At 39.9% G+C, this 25,359-nt stretch overlaps 1 protein-coding gene across 5 annotated transcripts in view; it reads right to left on the bottom strand.

The window, feature by feature from the left end:
- The window catches only part of MID1 (midline 1), a 325,446-nt gene that overhangs the window by 125,650 nt on the left and 174,437 nt on the right, over nt 1-25,359 (bottom strand). For 3 of the 5 annotated variants that reach the window (XM_036388529.1, XM_036388492.1, XM_036388519.1), the window contains exon 1: nt 13,777-14,001. The exons of the other annotated variants lie outside the window; for them this stretch is intronic. The gene's annotated coding sequence lies outside the window, so the exon portion shown is untranslated. Of the gene's footprint in view, nt 1-13,776; nt 14,002-25,359 lie in introns of those variants that run through there. 5 annotated transcript variants of the gene reach the window in all.

The following is a 25,359-nucleotide window of genomic DNA, read 5'->3' as shown; positions in this document are numbered from 1 at the left end:
TAATAAGCTACATATTTAGACCCAGACACCTAAAATTCAGTTAAGTAAGGTAGATAAACTCATGTTCAACTCATGTATTTAAAATTTTCACTCCGTTGTTTTTGCACATCAGTTTTCAGACTGAAGTTCCTGTGTTTTGCTGGGGCAATTGCTGAGGTTTCTGTACCTAAGCTGCTCCCTGATGCTTTCCACTTAAATGCAGGAAGTCTTTGCTGAACTTCTGGGCACTCTGGAGGGAAGTATAAACAGGTATTAGAAAACGAGCAGCATAAATTGATTTAGACTGTGTCCTCTCCCCGAGGTGAATAAAGAACATATAGTGGCTGACATGAAAGTAGATCAGCCTATGTTTTTAGATTGGGAAAACTGGAGGCCACCACCCAAACAAGCTGAATAATAAATTCCTCAGTTGTAGTGTGGACATATGGAAATGTAACAGACCACAGACTGACCCAAGTCCAGGATTCCTGGCCCAGCACATTTGCATTTAAAAGATAAAGATAAATCTGCAGAATATTAAAAACACAACATTGTACCAAACCTTTGAAATGATGCTTTAAACCACAGCCAAGTTATGGCATGGTAAAACATCTGTGAATTATTTCATCCACTGAAATAAAATGCTCTGAATCTTTGGAAAACATGGTCAGTTCATTTTACATGCTCAGAGTTAAACTGATAATACATCTAGAGGCCAGACAGAAATTTCTAAGGTCCGATTTGGAGATTTAGATTATTTTATGGAGCAGCTTTTCTTAGTATGAGCATTGTCGACTTCCTATTCATTTGCAATTTCCCCCAATTTTCCCCAAATTTCTCTGCTAGTGCAAGAACACTAGCAATTTATCTCCCTCATTCTGAGCTATTCTGGAAGCTTTTATGGCTTTTGATGTTTTGTACCATCTCCCTTAAATATTTTCTGAGATACTATGACTCATTTCACTACTTCTATAATTAAGATTTGGAGAGTGGATGTTCCTTGTGCCCTTTTGAGCTACTGGAATCTGATTTTCCCATTCTCCTTATATCTGTCAAATTTCTTCTGCCCACATAACAAAGTAGCATGGCACGAAGTCTCTTAATTCATACAAACAGGCTTATACCAATAATCTTCCTGTATTTCCTTTTTTTAAAAACTGGAGTCTTTCAACAACAATAAAGTAGAAACAAAACCCCCAAATACTATAGTTTACCTCTGTGCCAATTTGCATCTTGTCTCTGAAACAAGAGTTGACAAGTCCAACATGTGTGAGAAATAACTGCTATTCAAAGTTAAGCTCTGGAAATGGTGACTGACATAGAGCCAGGCATTCCTTTAGCCAAGGGAATTATCAACTATAGACCAGCCAAAATAAACTCAGAAATTTCCTCTGGGTGTTAATCACTCTGAGTATCGTTCTTTCCCACACACTGGGCAAAGTTTCTTGACCTTCTGATTTTTGAGCAAAATCACCCCTATTAATTAAATAATTTGTCCATTATCACCTGAAGACATATGTAACCTTTTCACCCCACACAAGAGAGAACACACTAAGTAAATAAATGTCTATTCTAAATATGAGCAAATCCCCAAGCTTGTTTCATTTCCTGCAGTGCATATGCCATCCCAGCACTGCTTAGTGTAGATCTGCACAACATAACACATTAACACATCTTTTAAATCTCCTATGAATGTCTTTGCACAGAACTTTCAAATGAAACAGTCCAAAGCTAGGAAAATTAATTACAATTGACCTTACAGCTATAATGCCTGGACTTATGCTTGGCCTGAAGTACAGCACTGCACATCTGTCCATATCAGACCACTTAGGTTATATACCTTTCATGGTGTGTTTTACTGCAGTGACAACATCAAATGTCTTTATCACAAAAAAATAGCTTTTGCCATGGAACTGCAATCATAAAATTGTGGGGAAAAGCTTTGGAATTGTCACTTCTGCAGGGTGATTCTTTATTCATGCAGTGGAAGATCTAGAAACTCATCAGGAGTAATGCTCTTACAAATGGAACAGAACCCTTTTTTACCAGCATCTTAATGCAAAAATTATTCTCAGAATTTTTTACATTGGTGCTGCCCCAGAAGCCCAGCTAACAAATTTCAGAAATGAAGATGTCGAAGTTATTGGTATATTTGACTTTTTAAAGGATTACATGTACCTCTAGCCCTCATGGACAAGGTTTCACCATCTGGTAGAGACCATTTATTTGCACACACGACATAATGAACTCAAGACTGAAAAAGTCAGAAGCCTTACAGCTTGATGAGAAAACTAAGCCTTATATTTTAGCTGCTTTTTACAGACATTAAAATACCCAACACTCCAGAAGACTCTTATGATTTTTAAAAAGACATTGCAAAAAAAAGCTTGCTAGGAAAATAGTTTTCTAGAGGATTTATAAAACAAAACTCCATTGATCATCCCATTACACTGCAATGCAAGTGTGAAGAACAAGTACCACTGGGAATGGTTCTTTCAAGAGGAGAAAGGTCAGACTGTTTCCATGGAGGTTCTAAGTGTTTAATCCCCTTTGTAAGCCTTCAGAGGTCTTCTTTATCCTCTTTACCTTTCTGTCTTCTACCTTCCTTCTCTTTGTCTCCAAGATCTTGAAGTTTCTGTAGTAATCCTCTCTTTCACTGGTGCTTACCACAGCAAGTTCTGACTTTGTACCACTGAAAAATCCTATTTTCATCCTCAAGATTTTCACACAAGGTTCATTCTTGATTTCTGGATAAAGCCTGCTTCTTCTGCTTTCCTAATGCAGTTGGAAGAAGACAGATGGTTAATCTTTTCCTTCTCTGCAGACTTCCTCCTGGTCTCCTCTCCTACACAATTGTTTTCCCTCTGTGCCTCTCTCATGTACTTTATTTTCTAAGTAACCTAGTCGAGTCTCAGGAATGCATCCCAATATTTTAAAATGTACTTCTCTCAAGAAAAGTAGAGCTGCTTCCCCTGCTATTATGTAGGAATAACACAAACAGCCAGACCTTCCCCTTTCTTTCCTTTCCTTTCTCTTCCCCTTCCTTTACCCCAAGTCCCTCAAAAAAGCAAACACACTTAGATGTTCCTTGGCACAGCACCAACCAATGGCACAAACATCTGCCAAAAGATGTTCAGAAAGGCTAGAACAGATTTTCTATCTTAGGATTTTTCAAGAAAAATTTGAAAATCCAGTTCAGTGTTAGAAGGACAGGAAAAGAGGGGAAAAATCAATTTTCTTCTCCTTTGTCATGATCAAGCTTCCAGCTTCACACTGATAGGGCCAGGAGTTATACCTCACTGATGAAGTTAAATCCACGTTTGAAAAAGGGGAGGGATTGAGACAACATTTCCTCTCTCTTTCGCATTTACCCTATAGTTTTGAGAGGTCTAGTGTTCAGATATCTGGAGAAGGAGCAGGAGGCCAAAACCTGGGGACAGAGAAGTGAGGAGGCAGTAACAGAAAACCTAGAACAGTGTCAGGGAGGGGGTCAGCAAGGCTCAATACAAAGAGCTAAAAAAAAAAAAAATAATTGGTCTAAGAAAGTGTACTGGAATTAATCTGAAAACTCAAGGGAGCATTAGGCAAAAAATCAGCACCGTTGGTTATTGGTCTCTTTTGGTGCATACCTGCATCATCAGCTCAAGATAAATGGGGAAATAAAGTGCATTGCTCTATAAACCTGTTTTCTCCAGTAACAGTTTCCAGATTTTCAAGACCAAAATGACACAATCTGTCTTCCTAAAGCTAACTCTTCTACAATATTTAGAAGTATAAAATCATAGAAACGCACAATAGAAAACAGCATGGAAATAGAAAAATTAGACAAAATCCATGATCTAATACCCCAGGACTTCTGGTCCAGAAAGACAGATGATGCTGCAGAAATAACTAAAGCCCTTTGTGAGCAATCATGCAATAAGATGAACTTAAACAAGGAAAATTTGGGGGCTTGTTTTTGTTTTGTTAGGTTGGCCAGGAAGATCCTCTTGGAGACTGTAAAGTAACTTTATCAACGAAGCCATAATGTGAGTTTAAACAAAGATAAATGTAATGTTCTGTACTTGGAAAGAAGTAATCCCAAGCATCAGCACAAACTGGGGACTGATGGGCTGGAGCAGAATCTGCTGAAAGGGACCTGGGGGCAGTGGCAGGCAGTGGAGCCAGCAGTGTGTCCTGGCAGGGAAGGGGGCCAGCAGCCTCCTGGGCTGCTCCAGAAAGAGTGCAGTCAGCAACCCAAGAAATGTGGCTATTTCACTCTTCTGACAAGGTCACACCTGGAATACTGTGACCACTTGTGGCCCCTCAGCTGCAGAACTTGAGAAGGGCCCAGCAGAGGCCACTGGGATTATTGGGGTGTTGTAGCACTTGACACATGAAGGAAGGCTGAAGGAAACAGGTTTACTCTGCCTGGAGAACAGAAGGTTCAAAGGAGATCTAATCACACTACTTGAATATCTATAGTTAGTTATAGAGGAAACAGCTACTCTCTAGACAAGAATGCCTGCTGACAGAAGAAAGGTAATGGGCATGAAGTGCTGCAAGAGAAATCTGTCTAGATTGAAGGGGGGAAAAAAAGAAAAAAGAAAATTGGAAGAGGCTGCCAGGAATGCAGTGGGCTCTCATGCGCTGGAAATACTCAATACTGTTTGAGGAAATTGCTGTAGCAACCTGTGCTGAAGAGAAGGTTGGGCCAGATAATCTCCAAAGTACAGTGAGAACTTTCCATGAATCCCTGCACAGTCTTTCTAGCTATGTGAATCGTCTTGTCAGCCCACAACCATCATCTTCCTCATGCATGAGGCTTTTGCTACTCTGGAGATATGTGATATGTATTTCCAGTCATTGCTAATCCTTCATAAGCAGTTTACACTTTAGTTCCACTTAAAAGAAGGAGGCACATGGGAGGCAATAGCAGACTCCTACCCTGATGATTTTTTTTGCAGTCCAGACATTCAAGGAGAGTTAAATGCAGGAGGATTTTTTAACCTTCAGTAATAAGGCTTAATTAGGGATCAAGAGCAAATGTTATAGCAAAGAAGAGGCACCTCTGAACACACATTGATATTGAGCTTTTGTTCCAATTAAGCGGGTTAACAAGGGATGTAAGAGCATTTGCATCTCAAGTACGCTCAAAGAATTCAGATAGCTATTACAATTTTTAATTTTACTTGAGCTGAGAATTCTAAGTAGGACCTTTGGAAGATTAGATGTATTTGTGCAGAAATTGTGAAGAACTTGTACAGATTTTACTTAGCTCATTTTAACACTGAAAGAAAAAAGCTCATGCTGAAACTCAAGAATAAATTTCTTATTATTCAAGAAAATAGGAATTTTTTTTAAATTGCCAAAAAATTTGGGAAAGAAAGCCTGTTTTTTGCTCTCACAGTACCACCTGATCTGTTCAGCATTTGTCACAAAGATGTATATTGAATATTTTGAACGGGGGATCTGCCTGACCTCCCCAATAACACTGACTTCAGCAGAAACAAAATCAGGTTTCAGAGCTACCCATTTTGGACCAAGAAATATTGAGAAGCAAAAGGGGCAACCTTGCCATACCCTACATTTGTTAAACACAGTAAGAGGCATAGCTGTGAGAAGGTAGGTAAAGCTAAGGAACAGACGGAGCTTTCCTTTGCTAACATTTACCAAAGTACTGCAACAGCAAAATTTTTCCATTAGAGCAAAGAACATCTAATTCCCTGGTTGCTCCCTGATGTACCACAACTTGAGCCCTGGCAAATGTCTTACAAGTCCAGATGGCAGCAGAGGGAAAAACCAACACGAATATAAATATGAAGGAAAGGGCTTGTGATTTTGATGAAGACTAAAAAAACACCTCATTTTTCCCAAGAGAAATACTGAGGACTTTGAATGAGACCTTATTCTTCTTACCAGGGAAGAATATGGTGTGGTTCCTTTAAGCCACTCTATTTTACATAAGCATCTGGGTAAAGTTAAAAATGAAGGGTCTTAGCAATTAAAAACCTCTGTGGCAAAGGTGTACATGGTTACATGTGTTAGCATAGTTATTTTATATTCATGAATTTTACTGAGTTTTAAATACAAAGGGGACAAGATGCTTTTCAGAATTTGTAGCTATAATTTTGCTGTGACTAAATTTACTGCTTTTTGTTATACAGAGGACATATATGAAAGGGAAGCTGGTTTCAGGAGGTTTTTGTCTTGTATCAGTTTTCCTCGGATCTCTAGAATTAGCCTGAAGGATCCTTTTAGAGACCTAGTAAATATATAAAATATTAGGACAACACTGCAATGCAAAAAGGATGTTAAATTGCTCATCCAAGGAGATGACATAACAAATACTGACATAATTTCCAAGCAGCAAAGCAAAACTAGGTCAAATCACATTGACCTATCTAACATAATAAGCCCTTTTTTTTTCAGATTTTTACAATGTAGACTGTGTCTCCAGGCATTAATGTCCCCTGTTATCAATGTATAGCGTTGTCACTCTGCTTTAATGTCTTATCACCATGTTGTGTTAATTAGACCAAAACAATACAATGCACTTTTGAACTGCTTAAATCCCAGTTTGAAATCTCTGTCCAAACTATAATTCTGAGGTTTCCCACTTAGAAGTGAAGTCATTAATCATCTACCTATTTCAATACGTGCTGGTGGGATAGGGCAAATTTTGACCTGTATGGTTAAAACCTAGGCTTCCTGAGTTGTTCAGAATGAGGCCCATGTAGCTAGGAGCTCTCAGTGAGGAAATGCGTGCTGGTATCGATGGCATTTGGTACAAGGCACAAGCAATGAACACACCATCCCTTGAGTATTGCATGGACAAACCTGGTCTGTGCTTGACAACATGTCCCTGCCCAAGAGCTGTGTCCACGTGCCCTGAAAGGAACAGTCCTTTTCCTTGCCCAGGCTGCCCAGGGCAGCTTTCCCTTCCCCTATTCTTGCTGTTCCTCTGCATATCAGATTTACAACTTGCGTATTTTTCAGTGAGATTATTTACAGAGTTGTGTAGGCTTCTGCCTACAGCCTCTTGCAATTCCAACAAGAACAGAAGCACAAGTAGTAAGAGAGAGGTCTGTCTGTATCCCTGCATCCAGAGCTGAGGTGGAACGAGAGACCAGGCTGAGGGCTTGAGATTTCACTGCCCAGGGAGCTGGAGCTGGTTCCAAAGGAGGAAAAAGCAGAGGCAGACCTGGGGTTGATCCACAAAGGAGAAGCTGTCAATAGAGTGTACATCTTCCATGTAAAATACATACAGATTTTGCAATAAGGGTATAATATTAGGTACAATCCAATGATATATCCAAAACCCCCTCCAAAACTTTTGAAGCTTGCTTGGTGATGAAAAGATCCTTAAAACTGGGTTGCTGGCTGTTTTAATGATGAAGTGGCTAGATGTGGCAACTCAAATTCAAAATATAAATTATGAAAAAGTGTTTCTTCATCCCTTTTTTTTTTCATGTCTCCAATTGCCCCTCAGGAAGAGAATTCCCCAAACTAAGACACAAAGCAAGCCAAATTAAAAAGAGAAAAAAGAAAACCACAAAAACCAAACCAAAAATCCTACCCTAAACAAAACCCCAAATCAAAACAAAATAAAAACCAAAAGGGATCATGTTTCCATATGGAATAACTACTAAAAAAAAGAATGGAATTATTTTGAGAACAATTTTGCCATAAAATATTGCTTTCTCGGTATTTTTTGAAAAAAAAATCATCAGTCTCAGCTAGTGCCTCAAAAAAAGGTAAAAAAAAAAATAAATAAAGGGAGATCCCAGAGACCCAGAGATGGTGTGGAGGGGGAGGGAGGGTCTCATCTAAGCAAGCTGTGCTTTACCTGATTCTGCAAAGTGCATCAGCTTGCCAGAAGCACAAATGAGTCTGCCCTACCACTCTGGTGTGTGTGTCTGGGGAGGGGATCTCTCTAAGCTCCTGCTGCAGTTGTTCAGTAATTAAATACCTGCAGACCCAAAGAGAGGAATCAATGCCATCAGTCCTGGGCACCTGCTCAGACACTGAGCCCCACAGGTGTACAGGGAGCACAGGACAGCCTGGGAGAAGAGTGATGGGAAGATGTTGCTGCCACCAAAGGCATGAGAAATATGTTTGCCTTCCTGACCCAAAATGTGCAGCAACTGTCGTAACCTGTCACCAGCTATGGAGGCATAAAATGTTCCTCCATAAATATTTTCCTTAAAATCTATCACACTACAATAAAAAAAATCCTATCAGCCCCATGGATCTTCTCATTTACTGTCCTTTCATTCCTTTTACAGGAATAAAAGCCTGGAATTTCTTTTATTTGTTTTATTATCTTAAAATTGTTCTTGCACCCAGTTATCTCAACACTTATTCAATCAACAAAGTTGATAAAACTTTTCGGGCCAAACAAACATTGCTTCCTTTCCAGCTTTTTTTCTCCTCCCACATCCCCCGGGAAGATATAAATACTAATGATAAAAAAACATGACATGACAGCAAATGGGAAAGAATTTTAAAGAATTAAGAACTATTTTTACTGTTTAGAAAAGAGATCAAAATCAGCTTCCCACCCTTTAGCACTTTTCCCAACTTTCAGACAGGCTGTATTCTGCACGGCAAGCCAGGGATCTCAGGGATATGCAGTAATTCCTTACAGCTTGCTAAAGCATTACAAGCTCTAAGCTGCACGACTGTAATAAAGACTTTGAACCAAAAACAGGCTAAAGAATGAAATACCCTATGAAGTCTGAAATTCACTTCAAACAAAACGCCAGCACACATCCAAAAAGCAATTAATACAACGGTGTGAATACTTGTCTGCTCCTTTCCCTCCACTCATTCTTCACCCACAGACAAATTAAACTGTTTCTCCAAATGCTGAAGCACTTTCTGAGCCTCAGCAGATTCCCTGAGCATTCACCACCGTGAGCTCCTTGTTCCCAGCATTTCATTTTCCTTGAGCCCAGGCTCCAGCAGACCCCTTACCTCTCGTGCTACTCTGTGGAGGGACTCTGAGGTCTGACAACTTTTTGCAGTGCTCAGAAGCTGCTGAGCCCCTCTGTGGCACTGCCTGCTTCCCTGTCCCTTCCAGGGGGGAAGCCCTGAGACCAGGCAGCGGTGGGAAGGCGGCAGCCAGCACAGCAGAGGGCTGGGCAGGCCGGAGGGAGGGAGCTGGAGACAGACCTCGTAAAAGGTGGGAGGCCTGGTGGGGATCATGGAGACAGAGATACACATCTAAATAATTCAGGCACTAATAAAAGCTTTAGGTTGGGCTCTGTTCAAGATGTGAAATGAAGCTGAATTTTGATGTATTTCAGGCTTCCATCAATGCAGAACGTGGTGTTACTTAATAACCTGACACTGAAAAACCAACATTATTTTAAAAGTATTCCACATAAAGTTAATGAGGAAAGTGGTTATGGATATGTATATTTGCAACTTTAGGTCGAAATTCTATCATAGGAAGATTTTGAGAGCTTCAAGTCTGACCTCTACAGGTAGGCTGCTGAAATAGGAACAGGGTCTTGGGATCGCAAATTGCACACAAAACTCCTACAAATCAGCGAAAGGTAATGGAGCAGATGCACTACTTAACATTACATTATCATCAGTGCCTCCTGAAGCCATATTTTAAAAACACAACTATTTGTATCATCATCTATGGGAATTTGGCTCCTGCAAATTTGGCTTCTTTTGCAAACTGCATAGACAGTGCAGCACCACAGGAAAAAGCACATCCAGCATGAATATTTTTACATTCAAAAGTGTAAATGGGTTATGCTCTGCTTTTTATTATCCCTCCCCCTTCCTCACCAATCTTCCACACAATCTACTCTTGCAGAGCTACAGAAACAAGCATTACTTTGAAACTGATAACATTCATTTGCTTTTTCAAAGCTGATGTTTTTAAATGCCCTGATTGGTGCCACCTTTTTCTAATCAGAACCAACCACTCTAACAAACTACCCTTTGTCAGGGGAACCCATCCCCTCTGTTCCCACCAACCTACAGCACATGTTGCTATAGCTACCCTGCATGTCTATTTACCACACAAGTGATCAAAGGGAGCAGACAACACACATATACACACACAAAAAAATCCTCACCAGGCTTCCTACCCAGCAAAGTCCAGTCACTAATTAACTGATACACTCCCAGCCTGCAGACTCTGTACACCTGTTTTCTTTATTCTGCATGGTACACACAAAAAAGGGACAGCATTCTTTAAGATGCTCTTTCTTCCCTTACAGGCCAAACAAACAACAAAACATCCCAGGATAAACTCTATAAGATAAGGCAAAGGATTACAGAACTTCAGGATAAAAATACAACTTTTCTACAGAAGAACACATTAGGAATTTTAAAAGGTATGCAAAAGAAAATAGGAAATAAGAAACACATGCTAAAAACTTAAACAGCTGAAAGGAAAGGGGGTGATTTTGAATTTTGCATATGTTTTGCACCGAAATTGTATACAGCCTTTGTTCACTTGGTGAATTATATGCACACTAAAAGCCATATGACTGCAGACACGATAAGTAATTGTAATGGTTTTATGTATCTTAGAAACATAGTTTTTCATTTTTAGGTGGCCTGTCAGTTAAGAGTTGTTTAGTTGAACCTCTTTATGTGACAAAGGGCTCAAGGCTCAAGACTGCCTCAATCAAAGTCAATGGTACTTCAACGGGAAGAGGCCAAAATAAGGAGCTGCATTTTTTGTCAATGACACTCCTTTGAGCTGCACTTCAGGGATATATTGTGGTTGAAAGGGAATGAAAATGAAGTATTAAAATTCATCAAACATTTGATTTTCTGTGAAGTAGGCTTAGGAAACAAAACAGAGCCCACAGTGCCCTCTCCAGTTCTGCGGCAAACTCAGGGAATCCAGCCTCAAAACTGTGTCCACCCTCACAAAAACTCCACCTTCATGAAGGCTAAGCACCTCTTTAGGAATTTCCATCACCTGCACATTTCCTTACTTTATAAATAACAAACTGAACTCAGTACTCCGCAAAGCAAAAAAAAAAAACAAAAAAAAAAGAAAAAAAGTTACATTTATATTTTTTTGCAACTATGTAAGATACCCTTAAAATTGCACTTCTGCTTCCTAACATTAGTCTTACAGCACACACAAAAGGGTATATTTCATATTTCCTGTGATTAAACTTTTACTGGTACATTGTGATCAGCATAATTTCCCAGATGGGATAGAAATGTTCCTTCTTTTGTTGTTGGACCTTATTTGTCCAACAAATAAGGTAGGTTTATTCTATGAGACAGCAAGAAGACAGCTCTTGCTGAGATTTTCAATGATCAGCTACAAATTGCTGCTTCTTTATACTCTCTCATTTACAAGTCTCAGCTCAGTATTTACACCAACCCCTTTGACCTGCTGGAGACTATTTGACTGGCACAGTAGTAAAGTAGGTTGAATCTTATCAACAGGCTGCATATTACATTTCTACAGTAATTCCTTCACTTCTATTGGGGAAATTAGTGCATTTTTCTTTCTATGTGCTATTGTTCAGTAGCTGTGGGTTGCCCTTGGGTCAGATCAGTCATCAGCATAGTACATGGTTTCATTCCAACACCTGCAGTACACTGCCATATGCCTATGTCCTTGATAGTTAACTCTGCAACACCAAATTGAGCTATAGCTTCTACCAAGAGCCTCTCAAAGTGGGAGCACTCACTCCCAAAGCCTGTGAAGAGGAAGGAGTTAACCCACTCCCTCCCAGCTGGTGTAAGGATGAGGAAAGGATCACCAAGGAAGGGCAGAGAAAGCAACAGGACAGGTAGGGAGAGATGATTATAAGGTGGAAGAGAAGGTAAAAACGAGCTCTCTGTTGCTCTGAATAGGAGGGCCATGGAAAAGTCACCCTCTGCATATAACTTTCCAACTTTTAACAATTTCCAACTAGAAGCAGCGATGAGGGCTCCAGCTTCACATGGCTTGCCTGCTTCTAAGTGTCAGCTGTACTGGATTTCCTAAACGTTTTATATGGTTACTTCACGGCCCATCACAACCTTCATTTCCCACTGAAACAGGAGTTCTGCTGACAGGGGCTGATGCACGCAGCAGCTCAGCACCACCCTGACCTCCATCTCCCTGGGCTGTGTCCCTGGCCCCAGCAGTGCCCACACAAACTGAAACTATTTGTGCACAGCAAGCCAAGGGAAGGCAGAGGAATAGTCCCAAAGTGTTCCTCTGGCACGGAGAGAGGGGCGGCGCTGGGGCAGGTGTGGAACAGACCCTGCCCGGCGGGCGCGCCCCCGAGGAGCGCGGCGGGAGCGCGCAGCCCCGGACGGGCCGGGCCCGGCAAGAACCGGCCCGCCTGTGCCTGCTCCTTCCTCGGCATGGAATGTCTCCCATCCCTCCTCCTCTTCTGCAGGGTACGTGTGCGCCTTAGCCTCCCCCCTCCGCCCCCATTCTCTGTTAGCCTCATTCGCCTCGCTCTTTTAACCCACCGCTTATGAATCTTCATTAACCCTGAAGCCTATTCTTTAGGTGGAAATATTTCAGGAGAGTGACGTTCACGTTTCACAGAGCATTTTACACTTTATTATTGCCGTCCTGTAACGTTTCTGCTTCTTTTGCACTCCTCGTTGGTAACCCCCTGTGCCAAAGTACCCTCTTGTGGCGATAATGATTTTTGATGACTGCGTACATCCAGCTGACTGGCTTGGGTATATAAAATGTCCTTCATTGTGCTTTGCAAGGACAAGAATTTCTCTCTCTTTAAAGAGTGGTGATTTTGCTAGTGGGAGCAAGAAATACCTTTCTTCTTCTATCACCTGCATTTTTCTTCACCCTTCCTCACCTCCTGTAACTTAGAGAAAACTGGCAAGGAAGCTGGGATTTCCCACCATGGTTTCAGAAAGCGAGTGTAAAACAAATGTTCCATTTGCACTACAGGTGCAAAATCCTCACACATGCATTTCCTGGACATGTACTATAAAAGTCCCCCTGAGAACTGAATGAATGACACCCACACAGAAAAACCTAGATAACTTCTATTACCTCTTATTTATTTATTGCCTACCCAAAAAATAACATATTATGAGCAAGTTTATGAAGTGGTCTGGCTTTTTTAACTGGGACAGATCTTTGAATGATACAGCCAGTTGTTCTTCCTCCCACAAGGCTCTTGTAAGTGTACATTGTTGCTGTAAAACTATGAAAAACAAGAATCAAAAACATTTTGCCACTGTGCTTTATAACTGTGAGAATGAAAAGAAAAGCTCCTTTTGTCTCCTCAGGTGAATAGAAGTCTTTAAAAAAAACCTAATTTGAATAATCTTAGAAAAAAATCCCTAGAAAACCCATCTCAAAGTACTTTTGTGAAGCTGCAAGACAGCTTGAAACTACTACGTTTTAAAACAATCAGAAGATTAAAGCATTGGCAGGCAAGGAACTCACGCAGAGCTGTTTAATAAATTATCCTTGGGCTGAATTATTGGCATATTTAGGCTTATAACACAGCAAGTTCTTTCGCATGTCACAAACAGGGCTGCGAGACAGCCTACACAATGCCCTTAGACCATGGCAAACTGGAATTGATTTACATAGCTCGCAAACCGCTTCCATGCTCCCCGCGAGTCCAAAACGCACCATGACTTGCCTGGCATCCCTTCCCTGCCTACCGGGGGAATCGGAGAGGCAGGGATGCCTCCCCCAGGGAGGTGGGGGGGGAAAGAATTTTTTTTTTTTCCCACCCGGAAACTTACAATTATAAGAAGAAAATAAAGAGGGGGGGAAAGCAGCGGATTTCGGCAGGGGTTGGGAGCGGTGGTGGCCGGAGCCGGCGGGCAGAGGCTCCTTACCTGCCTCATGGTGAGATTCCCATCATCCATCCAGCCGGCCAGGGCTGCTCACTCCGCGCTGCTGTCGGCAGGGCACAAATCCATCAAGTTTCCCACCGTAAGCAAGTTTCCCTCCCTCCTCTTTCCTGTCTATTATTTCCCCCCCCTCTTTTTATTCTTGGCTAGGGGAGAGCCCTAAGACAATGTCAAGTTTCCCAACCTTCTTTGCCCAGCCTATGAAAAGTCGGCGGCAGGGAGGCAACTGTCCGGCCGGCTCTGATTTCAAACCCAGCCCAGGGATGGAGCAGTTGGCTGTGGAATGGCCTCGCCAATCACGGGGAAGGGGAGGGCGGCAGAGCACATAAAGGCTGCTGCCTACACGCGGATTAGGAAAGCTTTCAAGGATTTAAAAGACTGAAAGCAGCTGGAAACAGTGTCTAGGGCTACAAAGAGGGAAGTCAATTTGCGGTGTAAGAGATTATTCCCATTCTCATGTAACTGCTCCGGGTCTGCTCGAAGCTTAGCCGACTCCCAGGCAAGGATATGTAAATGCCCAGCTGAAATTACTGCAGCATCAGAGTGATGCAGGAACGCTCGACAGCCGCCCCGTAAAGTGGCGATATCCCGTCTCCAGAAGCACCGATTTCCTCATGTCAGATTAAAGGGAAAATTACATCATGACAAGAGCAGGAAGCAAAATTCCGTTTGCCATTTACATTAAGGGCAAGTGCCTTTCTGTTGGAAGGAACGAAAATACATGTGTGGGTCCGTAGGCTATGGAAATGTTTTGTTGCAAAGTTTTATTTATTTTAGTGGCAAACGTTTAATCATCCCTATCTTCAGTCTGCTTTCCCTTCTTTAGGGAGGGTCGTTTCCTCATTCCTGAAGCTGAGGTTTTTCATGCAAGATAACACTGGACTCGAAATGCAACTTCAAAGAAAAAAAAAAGTGTTTTGCTTTGTTTAGTTTTTTAACGAGATCAGCTGCTATCTGCTGCCCCTCGGTGGCTTTCATTAAAATCAACAAAGAAAAGACAAAATCAAAAATCTCAACTCTGAAGTGCCATTGCTGTTTGAGTTACACTTTTCATAGAATTATAGAATTGTTTGGGTTAGTTCTAAATTTCTGGAGTTAAAAAAAAACCAACCCAAAAACCAAAAAAAAACCCCCAAACAAACAACAACAACAACAAACCAACCAACCCAACAAAAAACCCCCACAAACAAAAAAAAACCAGAGAAGTGCAAGCCTGCAAACTGACACCAGCCAATCTTCTCCAAAGTGGAGAAGGCTTCTGACTTTTCTAACTTACTATCAGCTCAGAAGCCTGTTAGTTATTCTGTTCTGTTCTTAATGGAAATCTGTCTTTTGATCTTAGGGAACAATCAGGCAAATCTGATGCCTGAAGTAAAGTCCCAATATCATGAATTTGCTTCATGGTAGGCTTTATCTACCAATGAAAAAATTAGCCACTAACCATAAAAACCCTTAGCAGTTCAAGTAATCTTATTGAATTGAGTTACAGAAAAAAAAAAAAAAGTTACAATGATATATTTGCAGGACTTTAATTAAAAGCTTCCAAAAATAGATTTCCTTTTAATTTATGATAAGCTCCAGCAGTGGGTATGTCACAGGAAAAGAAAGAAAAGATCTGAAATATGTACTTATTTGTTTTTCCATTTAAAGGCAATAATGATTTTTCTTGCAACTGAAAGAAATAAAGGAGCTTGCATAACATTGGCACTGTCTAGGTCATCCACGGCATGGTTTGAGAGAAAACTTGACTGAAACCACTACTGGAATTTATCCAGGTCCAACTTTATTCTTGCCTGGCCTGTGTCCTCAGAAGGAAGGATCCAATTTTATGTTTTAATGTACAACACCAGCCATCTCCGGGGATCAGTATAACAGCTGTACAGGGGTAAGACAAACCACTTTCTCTAGCCAATGTGGAGACAAGCGAGTGATGCCCCAGTGATGGTCTAGCACTGCACACTTGCACAGCAGCTTGAAGCAGCTGCAATGCAGAGTGAGGTGCATTAAAAGCACTTAGCAGGAATGCTTGTCCTCTGTTCCCCAAGCATAGCTCGGGGACACGTGTCACTTAAAATGAGTATGTGGTATGTGAAGACCTTTTACTACTTTAAATCTAGGAGAATCCTCTCCAGGATGCATTCAAAGGAAATATAAATTTACTTTTTCAAAATAATTAGAATATTAGGGGTAAACTACCCCGGTGAAGAGGATGTAGTAAAAAGTTCAAAACTTACAAAATTAGTAAGGATTATAAAGGATTTACACAAAACCCCTATATTTGATTTCAGGGTTTTAAGAAGGGGGTTATTAGGACAGCTTCAGAGTTTAACATGGGAACAGAGCAAAAGTTTCTGTAAGAACTCAAACGTTATAAAGATAAAACAATTGTGTAATTTCTCTGTAAATGCAGACACCTTTTCTCATATAACATGCACAATTTACAGAACTGGGTGGGTACTGCATTTTACTGAAAACCCAGCAGAATGCGGCATCAAAAATGAGTGGATTGTATAGGACGAAAACTCATTTCCAGTATCAGCAAAAAATTGAAACCATTAAAATTGATGACCTATGTTCAGGGTGGGGTGTGGACTATTTTTTTAAAATCCAGAGTCACAGAGCTCCTATTCTATTTATGCCATTCACTTTCCACCTTTGAGGAATGTACTTTGTGATTAACCCCCACTCATTTGCTGGAGTTTTTTGGTGTAGTACAGTTTTTGTAGTCCAGACCAAGATGAGTCTGCACCAGCTGCAGGGGGTGCAGTGGTATTATTACACACAGTGGATTCAGAAAACTGGGTCCTGCACTTCACTTCCTAGAGTACTCTGAGTGACACAAGAAGAAAAGAGAGGATCGGTATCTGAGGTGGTTTGAGGGTAGCAGCATCCAAAGACACAGATAAACAGCTGGATATGAGGAAAAGGAATTGCTGTCTGGGATGCAAGAAGACAGGTGCTGGTTTTTACACCTTCCTCAGAAAATCAGATTTCCTATCTATAACCCAAGTGTATGTGTGTGCATGAGAAAGCCCTGTGGTGTTTGGGAAGTAAAAGGAGATTCTATCCCTGACAGGAAACCTTTACAGTCTGTTCAGTGGAACCAGTGGAGGTAAGAGCAGCCAGAGGAGCTGATGCCAGGTGTAAGTTCAGACATCACTGGAGCAAAGACCTGTATAAGCCAGACCAAAGTCATGGTAGAGACCGCAATAGTTTTAAAGGATTCTTATTGATTAATCCAAGTTAAAAGTAAAATGGCTACATGCACACCAAGCCATTGGCAGTTTTACATTATGTGAACACTGGTTATCAGCAGTTATGGTCACATATCCCTCTTATCAAACCCCTTGGAGTTATGAGTGACACACAAATACCAAAGTAGCTCTGACCTTGCTGCTCACTGTGGATGCCTGTCCCAGTCCTTATCACACACCAAGCACTCCCAGACACAAAGGGCAGACACACAAGCCCTCCATCCAGCCTCATGTCTCAAGCATTTTGTTGCCCCCTTCACTAAAGTAAAATCAAGGCAGGATAACTTTAGCTGGGCTTCCATTATTGGCAGCATTGATCAGGAAGATCTTCAGCATGGTTCGTGCTGTTCTGCTCTTGATTTAGTAAAAGTAGTCAGCAGGCACTTGTGAAAACTCAGGCTCTTGAGTTCTAACTAAAAATCCTGCCTCCTTTTGCTACTTAAGACAAAGATATAATGTTAGAATGTGCAGTGAGCCAGTCTATGTAGTCAAAAAGCTTTGAGAGTTCCTATAAATGTGCAGAAAACCTCACCACTGTAATACCAGTTACAAATTGTACATTATGTAAAAATATTACACATTTTTTACAAAGACATAGTAAATTAGGTGTTGAGTACTCTTTGTCAGCACATCAACTATTTCTTAAAATGTTCATCTAAATTTAGTGGGAAGAGGCTTAGTTCAGTTCTTATCAATACAGTGTGCAGTTTTGAAGGTTTTAAGTTGTAACAAGGCAAAGACAAAAATCTTGATACCAAAAATTTATCACTGTTTCAGAATCTGAAAATTTTGCTCACTGATTTTTTAACTAAACCTTCCTTATCTACTGTCATTGTTTCTAATAAATTACCAAACACAGGAATTATTTTGAACTGGGATCAAATGCAAAACAGCCTAATGTGGACTCACTCAGTTGCTGGAGTTTTTTTGGTGTAATACAGTTTACGTAGTCCAGACCAAGATAAATCTGCATCAGCTGCAGGGGGAGCACAGAACAGGAAGTGGCAAAAATTACTTTCTCTCATTAGCTGAATTCCAGCTGCCATGGAAATCCTCCTGGGCCCAGAGAATTTAATATACGCTAAAGACAGAGAACCACTCCATTTCTTTTACTGAGCTGCACCAAACAAAGACAGACCAGACCCCAGGATCTGATTATAGGTAGGAGTGAAAGAATTGCAGCAGAGAAATATATGACCCAGCATACAGGTTAAAAAGAAACAACCTAGTTTGAAAACGAGCATCTTCAGGTATAAAGTTTCACAAATCACAAATATATTGCCTTTAATCTGCAATATAGACCACTAATAAAAACATGTTTTTCAAAATAAGACAAGCAGCTAGACTGCTGCACTTTGAGAGAGAAAATGTAGTATTCACACCCAAACTATTGGCATTGAAATTAATTTCTAATTGTTTTTACAGTCCTTCCCTTGGTAGTTTTAAATTGGCACCTGCAGGAAGAGCAGGATGTCCAGAATACAAAATACTTCTTAATAACCCCATATAACACTAGAATACTTAACTCAAGACAACACTGGCATTTAAAATAACCTCTAGAAGAACTGGCACAAAATACGAGATTGTAAGATGAAGAAAAATTTATGAGAAGACTGTATATAAAAAGGAGGAAAAATGCTGAAATACCCCAAATATGAAGAACTGTTCTCAAGATGTGAATATTATCATGCAATGATTTCAAATGATATAGTTAACACTTGTGAATGTAAGACTGTTCAGGGCTTGGATCTCACCAAGCAGTACTTAGCTGCTTTTATAAAAATTGCTGCAGTGAATGCAGTGAAGACAAACTGACTGAACTGGCAGAATGTCTGAATCATGGCATCTAAATGCACACACATTTTCTGACAGAATTTTAAAACTGGGACAAGCAGTGTCAGACATCCTTGCACGTACACATGCACACTGAAAGCCACAGTGCACAAAGGTGTCCTTAAGGTGGATTTTTGGGGAATTCATTGCCTTTCAAGACTCACCCTTTTGGAAGGGTATCAGTAAAACAGGCAGATGTGAGGAAGATCAGGGCATCCTTCAGTCTTCTTGGTGGAACCACCCTTAGAAGACCATTCACCCTTTACAGAATCACTCAAGGTGCTCTGATCTCACTTGGGACTGCACCAGTCACAGGCAAGAGAGAAGGGAAGATATCTTCAGGACAGCTTCTTTCTCCATAACTTATGCAAACTATGTAATCCTCAGCTCAAACAGACAAAAAGGTGGTTAAACAATTATCCATCTGCACTTGCCTTAGGACTACACTGACTAGACTTTTTGATTAAGGCTTTTTAATCAAAAGAATAATATCTGCTGGATTTCATTTTACTACATCTGCTATGAGGCAGATACTTGATCTGCTAGGCTGAACAAGCTGGTGCACAGTCATGTGTAATAAATTAGTGATCAGAAGACTCTGATAGTCTATTCTAAAATTCTATGGAAGTATAGTAAGCTAAAAAGACTAACAAAGAAGGATGCTACAAGGGTTCAGAATTTCTAAAACATCTGTTCTCTAGTATATATAAATGCTGAATTAAATGGAAATCATAATTAGTTTACCACTATTTTTCCATTTGATTTCCTAGGATTTTACAATTAGTTGTTACTTCAGTGATAATTATACTTCATTACTCTTAGAAGTAGTAGATAATAGTTAAATTACTACATTTTTTTTAATATTCCAGTCCTTAGAAGCCTCCATGAAAAAAAGAATTTTAAAGTAAGAAGTCAGGAATTGCCTTATGTATCTCTGACCTCTATTAGTATAGAAAAAAAGAGAGTAACTTTATTCCATTGCATTTTGTGCCAACTGCTTATTTAGTGACCAGTTGCAAAAGTCAGTCATGAAATGATTAAAGATAAGCAAATAAAGATTTGGGCAAACAGCAGAAGTTATAACAAATGTTCCTTCATCAGTCAAACATTGAACAGTATCTGCCAAAATCAATACTTTTCTCCTATTCCAGGAGATATATCCAAACACAGGTTCAAGGGAGAGTCATCTGGCCACAATTTCTTTAAAACAAGTTAAAGCCTAAACTGATAAATTGTCATTTGAAGCAAGCAGGCATCTACTCGAATCCCCATTATCTGTGAGTTAGCTGAGATCATCAAACCATGCAAGCAAGTCCTTCCTTTAGAAATAAAAGCCCCTAAACCACAGGTTTAGAAAAAAAAATCATGTAACACTCACAATTAAGCCACTCTGCTCTAAAACAGAACCTGCATGCAACAGGTTAGACATATCATATGCCATGTACAAGTGTGTCAGAAGTGGGAAACTCAAAGCACTGTTGAGACCATGCCATGTCCAGGAAGAATTATAGAGAGATTGACTCTGTGTTACAAAACTTTCCAAAAAAAGAAGAAATGCTGGTCTTTTAACACCTTGTCAAAATCTCACCTGGGACAAGGCATTAACAGGAAAAACTGGGATATTTCTGCACAAATTTTAATTCCTCATATTTCTTGTTCTCAGAAAACATTTGATATTTCAATGTTCTGTTGTATTTCCCTGGAGTGACACTACACAGTTTTGGTAATACAGAGGTAAAAAAATTAGCTCAGGTATCTCTTTAAAAATCCCAGGATTTTGTCACTGAAGGGACAACCAACCAATATTTTGCTGATCTCAAATCAGTATTTCAGCTAAGATCAATGGAGCCAAAGTTGTCTAAAAGCTCAAGTCAGACTAAAGTATTGTTATGTCATTTTTCTAATCATGAAACTTTGCCAGCAGTCTGCACTATCATATGAAACTCAATTGAATAAGAAGATTATTATTTGCAGGTGAAATTCCCAAAAACATTTTTGTAGAGAATTCTCACTTTTCTCTTTGTCCCAGTGTCCTGGCTACCCATGCCAGCCCCTGCCCCATGGGAAAAGGGCTTCTGTGAAACAGCAGCTTCTTGGAATGGGGGGTACTAAAGTTACCTCTCAGCTATGCAGCAAGGGGGTCACATGGAAAACTTGTGAAGCGATGGGATTTGGAATCGTATCTTAAACATTGGAAATATGAACTGCAGCCTGAAAACTGCTTGTGCCCAGGGTGCAAGGGGTTTCATCTCCTTCACTGGAATTCTCAGACTGGGTATTCAAGCTGTCTTTATACTGCTGAGGATAATAAGAGAGAATAAATCTATAAATGCTAAAACATTGAATGTTGCTGTAATCAGGGCAGCAGAGTCTCTGCTATAAGCAGGAATGAAAGACACAATAAGACTAATCTTTGCAGATGTAACTACAAGTTTCTGGACTAAATCTAAGTATTTAGAATGCAAAAGTGTGTATTAACCAGACAACACAACAATCAGACTACTGATATTACTTCTAGAAATGTGTGTGTGTCTGTGGATGTGTGTGCATGTAGACATCCATGAATGTGTAGAGAAATATGTCCAAATTCTTTAAGAAAAATCTAAGGCATATGCTCGGACTTTCTCAAGGAAAAAAGAACTGAGTCTTAAGGTGCTCTTCCCTACAACTGAACAAAGTATTTCCCCACTCAGGATACCAGTGGATTGCAGTGTTGGTGGTGAGATGAGGTTGTAGGGGGTGGGCTGGGGAATGACAGCAAAAACCTTAACCCAAATCCCAAATCCTTAAACTCTGGCCAGGAAAACCGCTTTATACAACTGAGAATTTGCTAACATATGTGACTCATGATTCTATTCACAAGCTTCTGAAGTTCACTGGGGTTACCATCAAGGTCAGGTTACCTATGAAATATCAGATTACTACACCTTCCCACTGCTTCAGAGAAACCCTTGGTACCGACCATGTAATATATTTATGTGGGAAGGTTAACACCAAAGCCATCACATTCCTCTAATTTCAAATGAGAAAAACAGGCAAAGAATTTAGAAGAAAATCAAAAGAACCTTCTTATGAGAGGATTTTAAATGAAGCAATTCAAGGATGTGGGCAGATATCACGAAGCATTAGTCACAGAAGTTAGGTTGGAGACAGTTTCAGAAAGTCTTTGCTTATCACATTAATGTTTTTTCTCATCAGGAGCATTGCTTAAAACCAGCTAAGGAGGGTTTCAAACTGGTGTGTTTATAAATAGGCTCACGGGGGCTGCCCTGGGAGGACTGGTCTGGTTGGGTCTCACGCTTCTATCTGTGTCGAGGAACCCTTTTTTAACTTTTAAACCATTTTCAGATGGCACTTTTATGAGTCCCTGTACCTTGTTCCTTTTACTTACAGGAATATACAGTGTAGGTTTACCTGTCTCCAAAATAATTTTTACTTTCTTTAGTTCACATTTCCAGAGGTGTCACCTATTCAGTCCTTCCTTTTTGTTAAATGACACTGGCAATAAACGACAATGACTGCAAAGATAATGTGCTTCTCCAGGTTCCAAGAAAACCACTTTCATAATCTGAACCTTTGATTCTCATTCTATAAGTTGCCCATATAAAAAAAAAAAAGCTAAAATTAAAAAAAAAAAACAGAGTGGCCCATGAAAACGATGTTTTCATAGTTGGTGATAAACATTTTCATAAAGATACTCAAAAAATCTGAAGTAACCCAGAAAATCCAATTCAGGTAAGACTCATGGAAAGTGAAGCCCAGCAGAGAAATAAAATGCTTAGGCATTAATTTTTGCATCTCTTATTTTCACAGGTTATTATTAGTTTGTATTTATCACTTCAATATTGAAATAGGCAGATATTGTCCAGAGTCTTACTTCTTAAATATACATACTTATTTGCAGGGAGACTCAACCATTATAACCCCTGCCTGCAACACATTCTCCAATATCATTATTTTACACCAACAGCAGGGTAAAAGAAAGCACAGAAGTAGCTGCCACTGCACATCAGCCCAATGATGAAGGTTAATGCATGCCTTCTAAACTATTTCATGCAGATTTTGATCCCTAGGGCCACACTGTCACATATGCTCATATTCTCTCTCCTTCTTGTTCAGACATCTCCCTTAGCTGTAATTTTGCTGTAATTCACTATGAAACTGCAATGATATGCAAAGGTCCTAACATGCATTTCATAAAGCCTTTTCTACATCTCTTGAGCATAAAGAAAGTCCTTGATGTCAATGGGAATGCACAGTGATGTCCTGAATACCCTGTCATCTTCAGCAATCCAAGCTTTTGGTGCTCTCAGTTTACCATCTGTCACCTAAAATTAACAACTAATAACTTGATACTAAATGATGCTGCAGAGCAAAATGAGACAGGAAGACCCCTCAGCACGTACAGAGGAGTTAAGCTGAGTTGTACAGTCATGTTGCTCAATTACCAAATCACTTGGCAACAACTGATTTTGCTTTCCTCCTTCTGCATGTCTCTTCGGAGTGGAAGCACATGTAGACAGTGTACTGCACTTCACACTGAAGTGAGAGAGAAAAAGAGAATCATACTAAGGATTCAAAAATGAAAGACTCATGATTTAAACACAATTTCCATGTTTCTTTTATCACAGGAACTCGTAATTCACTGGGACTACCTGCTTCTCTAAGTATTTCATTGTGTGGAAAAAGATAGTACACCACAAAAAAGAACAAAGCACAGAGCCCTTTGGAAAACGGTGATAAAACTTAAGCAGAGGACCTCTCCAGGCCATCCCAGCATCCTGAGCCCTGAAGGCTGTGGGGCACAGAAATAACTCCACAGAAAATTTCACCTCCCATATCCTTAGATTAGACCTTAGAAGGGTACAGCTCTGGCCACTTACATATTCAAAGCTGAAAAAGAAGGGAGACCATCTGAAATGCAACATCTAAAACAAGAGAAGCTGTTTCCACAGTCAGAAAAATCGTTATTGTAACAGCATTATGAAATTTGAAATCCTGCAAATAAAGTAAACGGCACAACTCACAGTCTTTTTAGATTGATAACTGCTGCAAGGAGGGGATCTGTACTTACTTTATTTTAGGTGTCTTCCTGTGAGTTCTCATGCTCAATCCTTTTGTGAAACTTTTCCCTTTACGTGGGCTTTGTTTGGCCACCACAAACCACTAAAACTTTCAGCACACTTAACTGAGGGTGGTTATTATGGACATGCTGTAGGTGAGCAGTGATGTGTGTCCACCACCCTGCTCCCTCCAGTGACTTCTTGAACCCATTAATCTTTTGCTTTTGCTAAATCAAACTGATATATAAAAAGAAAGTAGTAGGGCAAGGAGAAATCAGACAGTAGACAGGTGATCTTGAGTCTCAAGCATTTTTATGCATTTGCTTTTCAGTGTGGCCATTTCCAAGAGCTAATATTATCAGCATTTTACAAATATTAGCAGGGCATTTGATGCACATTTCGTGGAGATGTTACAGCATCTCAAACAGGTGATAAGGGGTTGCTATGGTTACCATACTCTCTTAAGCTGAATACTTAACAAGTTCACAAAATACATATTCTTGTTATTTAAAATATTAGTTGCCCAACAGGCATTTGCTTATGCACCCCTTTCATTTTTTAATGGACTTTCCACTCCTTATCTATCAAATACAGTGGATTTTGATACTGTTTAGAGAAAGGAGAGGTCACGAACCATTTTCCTTCTTCAGAAAAGGGGACAAGTTAGGTAGCTCATTATCTAGCCTGTTTGTAATTAAGTCCAAAAATAACTGCTCCACTGTACTGGAATTGTGAGAACTTTTATTTCAGAGGATTTAATGAGTCATGGAAACATGTTTAAAAGTCTGCACTAAACAAAGAACTAAACATTAGCATGGCAATAGACCATATAGCTTTTAATGGTCTGAATTCTTTGTCTCACATTCGGACACAGGCCCGGGATTGTCCCATCACCAACATTACATCCAGTGTTTCTTTCAGATGAGTTCCTTTTTTGCCACTGAATCTGAAGGTGATATTTGGGAAGCCTATTATCAGGTATGCAAATTGGGGGGAAAATGTGTCACATCAAATCACGACCATTTACTAAGATATTACTCATGGGCAAATGCTTTCATGCACTGCCCACTTAGAAGGGCAGGTTGAATGAAGTTACTGTAAAGGCACCAAATTTCAAATTTTTATACTTGTTTGTACTCTTCGAGATGCAGCTAAAGGGAACACATTAACTTATTTTAGTTTGACTTCCTAATTTGGTTTATTAGGAAATATAGAATGTAAATAAACATAAGATTTTCTAATTTTTATTATCACAAAACACTAATGTTTTGACTTTCTTTGGGTCACTGTGATCATTATGTACCTGCTACCTTATTTTGAAAATTTCCAGTGACATCTGATACAGTCATAGGATGGAGCCCTGCTATTAGGAAACTCATTTATTTTAAAAATGGCCCAATTTTTACTGAGGTAAGTAT

The sequence above is a fragment of the Molothrus ater genome, chromosome 2, assembly GCF_012460135.2.
Source record: "Molothrus ater isolate BHLD 08-10-18 breed brown headed cowbird chromosome 2, BPBGC_Mater_1.1, whole genome shotgun sequence".
Classification (NCBI taxonomy): Eukaryota; Metazoa; Chordata; class Aves; order Passeriformes; family Icteridae; genus Molothrus; species Molothrus ater.
The sequence above is the reverse complement of the archived record's forward strand: the minus strand, read 5'-3'. Positions and strand labels throughout refer to the sequence as shown.